The 507-nt window shown below is 55.2% G+C and overlaps 1 protein-coding gene across 1 annotated transcript in view; it reads right to left on the bottom strand.

Moving 5' to 3' along the window:
* SAE1 (SUMO1 activating enzyme subunit 1) overlaps nt 1-507 on the bottom strand; it is a 7,177-nt gene that overhangs the window by 2,135 nt on the left and 4,535 nt on the right. The window lies entirely within an intron of this gene.

Genomic DNA, 507 nt, shown 5'->3' with positions numbered 1-507 from the left:
CAACGGGGAACACAACAGAATCCTACCCCCTCCTGCCCTCCCCTTTCCATGGCTTGGCGCCTGGCCACTCAGTTCAAAGATGAGGAAAAACTTCTTAATGCTGAGGGTGACAGAGCCCTGGAAGAGGCTGCCCAGGGAGGGTGTGGAGTCCCCTTCCTTGGAGATCTTCAAGACCCCCCTGGATGCTCCTGAGGAACATGCTCTGACAAGCTCTGGGCAATCCTGCTTCAGCAGGGGAGTTGGACTAGATGATCTCCATGGTCCCTTCCAACTCTAAAATTCAGTGAAATTCAGTGAAATTTGGGGAAAACCTCCCAGTTTTCAGGGAGTTAAGGGGTTTCAGGGTGTGAAGGGAGGGGGGGTGTGTGTATGAAAGGGGGAGCCCCAGCCCTCCCTTGGCAGGTGGGAATCTCGGCAATGGGATGGGAGGGAATTCCCCGGATCCAGATGGGAATGGGGCAACAGCTGGTTCCCTTGGAATCCAGGGAATATTCCCAGCCCTTCCCA

Source organism: Calidris pugnax, unplaced genomic scaffold (assembly GCF_001431845.1).
Source record: "Calidris pugnax isolate Ruff unplaced genomic scaffold, ASM143184v1 scaffold1185, whole genome shotgun sequence".
NCBI lineage: Eukaryota > Metazoa > Chordata > Aves > Charadriiformes > Scolopacidae > Calidris > Calidris pugnax.
This window is presented reverse-complemented; position numbering and strand designations above follow the sequence as displayed.